Consider the following 6,426-nt stretch of genomic DNA (forward strand, 5'->3'; position numbering starts at 1 on the left):
GACAACGTTTCCCCTCACATCCAATACAGGATGGAGATTCTCCCTGGCTCTTTTTTTTTGTTGTTAATGTATTTGCGAAAACACTTTTTATTATCTCTTGCAACACTGCCCAGAGTTCTAGCTGAGCTTCTGCCTTCCTAGTGTTCATTCTACATGACCTAAATAAATCCCTGTACTGTTCTTAAGTCGCCTGCCCCTTCTTCCACAGCTGGTGGACTCTGTCTCCTAAGTCCCAGGAAAAGTTCCCTGTTCAGCCAGGCTGGGTGTTTTCCCCGCCAGTTCGCCTTAGGGCACGTGGGGCCAGCCTGCCCCGGGGCCTTGGAGACTTCCTTCTTGGAACCTGTCCAGCCTTCCTGGACCATCCGTCGGGGCGAGAGCCACTGGCCACCCGGCCGCGGTTGCCCTCCTGGGGGTGGATTCGCTCGGCTGTGCTGCTGGCTCTGAGACAGGCAGCGCCTGCTGCTGGGCTGTGACAACCAAAGCGTTAAGTGGGGGATCGTGAAGGTTTGGCAGAGCTGTCATGAGGGTCACCAGCACCCTGAGGAGGTCCCAAGCTCACAGGCAACTCCAGCTTTTCCTTTCTGGGCCTTTTGCTGAAGAAATCTGGCTGTTGTGCTGGGCTTCCCCTCCCCTCCCTGCTGCCCCCGGGGTGACAGCCGGGCCACGCCGCTCCCTCCAGCCCTGGGGACAGAGGAGCAAGGGCGGGGATGGGGAGCGGTAGCCCGGGGCGGGGGAGGGGACGTTTGTAGTCAGGCGGTGCGTGGGACAGCCCCGTTGCTATGGCAGCGGGGGGCCTTCCGCGCCAGGCCCTGCGCGGCGCAGCCGCCGTCGCTATGGGAACGGGGGCCTTCCGCTGCGGGCGGCGCGCACCATGGCGGCGCCCTTGCTGAGCGCGGCGCTGCGGGGCCGGTGGGCCTTGGGCCCGGCCGGGGAGCCCCAGGCCGGGGAGTCCCGGTTCCCCACGCCTGGACGGTGGGGGCCGTTTGGGTGGGGGGTCGCGGAGAGCTCTCAGACGCCTGGGTTCCCCAAGGGGCTGGCTGAGGGAGGCGGGGGTGGCACCGGCCCGGGACCGCGCTCCCGCGCTCCGCCCGCGCCCGGTTCTCTCGGCCACGTGTCTTGCTCTCCGTACGAAACGAGAGTTCTCTTCGTGTCCAGCTGCGCTCCGTGGGTCTGGGAGCACAATGAGCTGGGGAAGGAGGAAGGAGCAGAAGCGTGGAGGTGCAGAGGGAAGGCAGAGGTGGTAGAATCGAGTCTCTGATGTCTTGACGTTTGCGTCACTTTCGCACGCCCCCTGACGTTGTGTAGGGGTTTGTGTTTGGGTATCTTGGGTATTCACGTGGTTTACATATGTGGTTTTTTTCACCCCTCTCTTAAGAGCCAAAGACTGACATCAGCCTGCCACCTGATAAGCAGCTGTGGGCAAAGGAGACCAAGGGAAGAAAAAAGATCCTGAGGGAGAACCACCAAGATGGAAAGAGCATCTGGACTGGTCTGTGCCTCGCCACCTCCTTCCCTGCCCTGGCTGCTCTGGGCCCCCAGCTCCCTCCTGCAGCGTTTCTCTTCCCTTGCAGTGCTGATTCCCCTCGACGAAGTCAGAGCTGAGTAGGGGAAGACCAGCGGCCTGTTCCACCAGCAGCGTGTGGTGGAGCCCTGCGGGATGGTTTGTGACTTGTTCAAGGGGGCCATGCTCACCCCTGAGGGTGGAGTACAGCCAAGAAGATGAGCACCTTTGGCCGGTCTGCTGTGGGAACGTGGTGACTCCGTCAGAGGTGTGTGAGGAGAGCTGGGAACAACGTCGACCCCGTGGGAAACCTGCATGTTTCTGTCAGATGCTTCTAACAGGCATTATTCTTTCTGGGGGATTTCTTTTACAAGGGTACTTCCTCTGCGATGAAGGAGATATGTTGCTTGAACATAAGGACAGAGCTTTGCAACAGGATCGTTGTCTGTCAGCAGGCTAGTGTTTATTAACGCCCCAGGGGGCTCTCCAGGTAGAGCTGGATTACTCAGTGGCGTGGCCGTGCCCAGTCTGTGTTGTATCCTGGCTGTGCCTGTGACAGGTTCATTTTCTTTACCTTAGAAATCATCATCTGGTCTTAATGGAACCTGTTTGAGTGGTTCGTGTTCTCTTTATATTGCTCTTTTAGGCTTCCAGTCCTCCTGCAGTGTCATATGAGGCAGATAAAGGCTCCCTCTGGACTCTGTTGCTCACAAATCAGGCGAGTAGTGAGTTCTGTAAAAAAACATGTTTAAGCTGTGTTGTTTCACTCTGCTTTTCCATTAACTCCTGTTTCTGTGGCTGCAGAGCCAGAGATGATGTGATACCTGCCGAGTATGGACATATTACATATGCAGGAAAGACTGTAGCCTCCCCAAATCTCTAGCAGCTGAGAGATGGAACAGTGATGCAACAGGACCTGTGTCACAGTGTAGAGGAAACAACTCCCTGACTCCCATCTTTTATTTACCCCCAGACTCCTCTCTCCCTTGGCAGTCTGCCTGGGCAGTAGGTTAGCTGATGCTGTCCACCCTGAGAAGCCAAGGCACAGTGAAGTGAAGCAGCTGACCAAGAAGTCCTTTTAATCTTGGAATTACATCTGTAGAGTTCTTTACTCCTCGTTCTAAGCTCAATCCTGTAAGAATGAGTTCCTTTTCTGCTCGGAAAGGAATGCTGGGAGGTCTCGAGCTGCACCCTCCATTCAGAGCAGGTCTGGGCGTTCTCACTTCGGGGGCAGACACCAGGGTGTCCCTCAGTCACCTTTCTGTGCTGTGTGTGTTTGCAGGTGGACATTGAAGCGACAGGGACTTGCAGTGCCTCCACCGGCTGGTGTGAGTACATCAGGGCCGCGTGCTGCGTAGCTCAGGGGACGCCCAGGCGGGGCGGGCAGGACCTCCTCCAGCAGAGCTCGGGGAAAAGCGTTCACTAAGGCAGTTTCTGGCTTTCTCTGGTGTTCCTGCCGTTACCTTCTTTACCCCCGTGTTCTGGGTCCTGCTAAAGATGCGGTAGTGCCAAGTGTTGCTGCTGTTTGGCATTCAAATCACTGGGTGTGTTTTTTTTTCTTCCAGTGAAAGCAGCCTCCACTGCCCGTTCACTTGTCAAACGGGGGGTAAGTCATGACGAAACGTAGCACAGGGTGATTTGCAATCCTGGGTGAATCTGCTGGCCCTAATGGAGGGAAATGAATGGCTCTGTAGCGAAATAAACTTCTTTGTGTTCAGGGCAAACATCCCAGGCAACAACATCAAGTCAGGTAAGGAGCTCTGCCATTACTTGCCCCCCTTCCCTGCCGTGGGAACTACTGTTGCTTCATCTTCCTCCTCTTCGAGCAAGCCTGCCCCGTGGATTTCAGCGAGGCTGTTCGGCCGATGCTGTGGTAATTCAGGCTTTCCCTGGGCGGTTTCCACTCGCTTGGTTCGGCTGTTCCTGCTTGTTATGATCACGTGCTTGTTATTCCTGTAGGACAACAGTTCCTTTTAATCTGCGGAGCCGTTCAGGGCTGCTTTGAGTTTGTGTGTCACCTGAAGCCACAATCCCGGCCCTGCAAACACTGCGGATTCCTCGTGCTTTAAAACAGGCTGTTTTACCCCACCTGGGGCAGACATGAGCGCAGAGCTGGAGAAGCTGGGAGGTTTTCTTTTGGTGCCTTCCTTTTCCACCTCTGTTTTATAGCCTCTGGGGTGATGTTGTGGGGAAGTAGTTGCCTACCAGGGCGCTGTGTTCACGTCAGCTCTTGCGCTCGTGTCTTTGTTTCCAGCCACAGCCTCACGGTGTGAACCTTCAGCACGTTTGACTTCTAGAGAAAGCACGAGGATGCGATGACCTCGGCAGGGCTGGCGTTTTTCCAGCGTCAGTGGGACAGCTCCGTTACTTGGGTCTTCAGTTGGCTTCTCAGTAAGAAATGCAGCGTGTGGGGGTGCTGGAGGGGGCCTGTTTGTGGGCCAGGACGTGGCCCTGTGGGTAACGCTCGGGGTCAGCGGGCGAGCCCTGGCTGTAGGCTCTTCCTTGGTCCTGGTGCTTGTCTAGGACCTGTTGCAGCACAGGCTGGGTAGTACCGAGCCGTCCTCCACCGCACCAACAGCAGGCTGAGGAAGCGACCTGTAAAAGGCTGCTTTGTGGGAGCATTTCGAAATAACACTTAGAGAGCCTTCACCAGGGCGTGCTTGACCAGCCCTGCTCCCGTGTGCGCGTGGGGGCCCTCGCTGGTGAAGGGGAGGGCCCGGGCTTTGCCTCTGAGCTGTCTTGCTGATGTTCTGCATCGCCTCCTCACAGATAGGAGAGAGCCTGCTTTTGAATTTGTGCGGCCGCCCGTTTACCATCCTCCACAGGTAAAGTTCCTGCACCACCAGCCTCTGAGATACCTGGACAGACACCGAGACACCAAGGAGCCCACCTACGGTGTTTACTGGGGACCTGGCCTCCTCTCGAGGTGCTCTGGTGTACGCTGGGATGCCGGGCAGGCGGAACTGTGTGGTGTGGCCACGGGATAGACGGTCACAGACGTGTGGTCCCTAACTCAACCAGCAGGACGGGCAGGTCACCACTCTCGTGGTAGTTGCCTGTCTCCTCCGGCACCAGTTGCATTACTGCCCCCAGCCCTCAGCCCACGTGCAGTGGGCACTGTCTCATGCTGCGGGTGCAAGGCCCTGTCCACGCTGGGGAATCCCAAAAGCAGCCTTTCCCACTCACCCCCTGGCAGGTCCCAGGGCTCCTCGGCAATGGGATCCACCAGGCTGCACGATCCCAAACCGTCACCCAGCCTCCCTGCGCTCGGCCGCTGTGTGCTGCAGGCAGGGCGCGTTGGCACGCGGTGCCAGGCGTCGCCACCGCTGAGCCAGGCAGGCTGGCTTGGGGACTTTCCCTGGGTGCCAGTTGGCTGGAAGAGGGGTCAGGATGTCTCTGCCAGTGCTGTGGTTTTATAAACATGGCTGGCTGGAGCAAGCTCCTGTTACCTGCTGCAGGTTTTGGGAGCCTGTTGAGGGAGGACTCGGGCACAGCAGCTTGTCTGCCCATGCAGAGCCTTCTGAGGATGCTTCTCTCACGAGAAGGAGGGGTTACAGATCCTTCCCCTCAACATGTCCTCTGCCCTCCTGAAAGAGAGGTCTGCTGCACTTCTGTAGCCCCTACAGGAACACCAGTCCACGCCATGATCAGAAGGGGTTAATACTCTCCTTTTAGGAGAGGGCACAAAACCACCCCAGGTTTTGAGCCGTTTCTCCCAAGTACTCAGAGGTGAGTGTTCACTGGGTGGAGCACTGCTCTGGGCTAGCAGAGGAACTGGGTGGTGAGTGCATGGGGATGGATGGAGTGTCTGGTCAGTGTGAGGATGGGTGTTAGGTGGAGGCATGCTTGTGTGAGGATGAAAGGGTGTGGGGATGAATGCGTAGATGGGCGAACCTCCACAGCTCTCCTCCGTGTGGGGTGGACAGTAGATAAGTGGCCATGGGTGATACGGAGGACTTACTCAAGGTCACCTAAGCCTTGCCATGATACTGTGGCCCTCATGAACCCCCTCTTTGGTTATGTTGCCCCTTCAGTTGTGCATACACCAGGGTCACGTTTCTAGTTCTACCTAGTTGGTGTGGGATGTCCACGTGGACTCAGGAGAGGGTCCCAGGACCCTCCAACCCTTGCAACCAGTGTTGCAAAGGGACGGAGCGGGCACACCCGAGCGGCTGGCAGGCATTCCTGATGCACCATTCAACATTCTCCTGCACAATGTCCAACCATTAACTTCGGCTATTCCTGAATCATCTTCCACCACTGCCTCCACCCGTCATCCATCGCATCGTTTGACTCTGCGGGTGGAGATGTCCTGCAGGCAATCAGCACGTCATGCTAAGGGGTCTGCAGCACCCGGGGTGCCAGCTGATGTGGCCCCAAGTGTCTTCTGTCGTCTCCTTGCCTTCCTCTGCTTAAAAGAGCTGGGGTGGGATGTCTGCAGGCCACGCTGTCCTCTAGCTATGCCTGTTGGTACCTCTTCTCCCAGTGCAAGCTGATCTCAGGTGGCCCATCATCCCTCCATCAGCCTCCAGCATGGGCAGGACTCCTGGCAGATCCCAGCAGGTGTGATTTTCCTGGCTGGAGAGCACACACTGCCCTTCCAACACTAACAGCTCAAGATCTTTTTTGTGTGATGGCAGCAGGGCTATGAACCCCGAGTAATGGCTGCGTAATGCATCATTAGCAGGAGAAGGTGGCATTTTTATGGCACGGAGATGGGAGAAGTGGGAATTGTGCAGGGCCCAGGAGTACTTACTGGTCAGACATGTCAGCGGGCTCCATTAGGAACCAGCCTCTGAAAGCCCCAGCTCCATCAGCTGAGATGCCACCATGAATAATTGAGAAGGAGGCTCCTCTGAGCTCCCTCCCTTCCCCTGCACCCCGCCAGGGCTCCTGGAGAGCCAAGGTCAGTTGGAGGCTGGGGT

The 6,426-nt window shown here is 57.1% G+C and overlaps 1 pseudogene; it reads left to right on the plus strand.

The window, feature by feature from the left end:
- The first annotated feature begins 871 nt into the window (after nucleotides 1–871).
- LOC104347999 (large ribosomal subunit protein mL38-like) lies at nucleotides 872–4,488 on the plus strand (annotated as a pseudogene).
- The last annotated feature ends 1,938 nt before the right edge of the window (nucleotides 4,489–6,426 follow it).

Source organism: Leptosomus discolor, chromosome 15 (genome assembly GCF_034619465.1).
Source record: "Leptosomus discolor isolate bLepDis1 chromosome 15, bLepDis1.hap2, whole genome shotgun sequence".
Lineage (NCBI taxonomy): Eukaryota > Metazoa > Chordata > Aves > Leptosomiformes > Leptosomidae > Leptosomus > Leptosomus discolor.